Source organism: Orycteropus afer, unplaced genomic scaffold (genome assembly GCF_000298275.1).
Source record: "Orycteropus afer afer isolate SDZICR_OR568_19922 unplaced genomic scaffold, OryAfe1.0 scaffold00080, whole genome shotgun sequence".
Classification (NCBI taxonomy): domain Eukaryota; kingdom Metazoa; phylum Chordata; class Mammalia; order Tubulidentata; family Orycteropodidae; genus Orycteropus; species Orycteropus afer.
In genome coordinates, this window is record NW_006921667.1 from 10,423,475 (window position 1) to 10,424,279 (window position 805).

Here is an 805-nt window from a genome sequence, read left to right on the forward strand (position 1 = left end):
AAACCCACCAGCCACTCCTCGGAAGGAAGATGGGGCAATCTACTTCCGTAGTGATACTGCCTCAGAAACCCAAGGAAGGGTCGCTATGAGTTGGGTCCGACTTGACGGCAAATAACAACAACAACAACAATTTTGGACATGTTGACTTTAAGATGCTTATTATACATTCACATGAAGAACAACAGGATATACCAGTTAGCATTAAGAAGAAAGGTCGGGGGAGTTCCAGTAAGATGGCGGAATAGGCAGACAAACTACACAGATCCTCTTCAACAAAGAAAAGCGCAACCAATTAACAGATACAGAAGATATCCTGGAGTCTTGACCTTCAAAGGGAAGGATACAGAAGTGGACTAGATTCCAAGTGGTAGAAGAGCCTGCATAAGAACAGTGCAAAGGGAGACATACAGAGCTGTGGACTGTCAGCAATTCTGATGGCACACACAGCTTGGACGTTGCCAAGTGATGTTAGGACCTAAGAATTAGCCTAAAGATCAGCCTTGCTAACTAAGGGTTGCATAGAGGACTGCACTGGTTGCTAGTGAATAAAAGGGAAAACAACAAAGAGGGAGACAGGCTGAGTTGTGGACTTTTGGCTGTCGGGAGGGTGCAGCCATTTGAATACTTACAAGCAGTTTGACCATTTTGGATATTTATTTATTTATTTTTAATTTAATTTTTTTTTTTAAATTAGGATTTGGGTGAAGATATACAGAGTAAATTCACTTTTCATACAGCAGTTCACATATACTTTGCCTCATGTCATTGACCAAAATTTACAATGCAACAGCTCCCCTCCCACTTC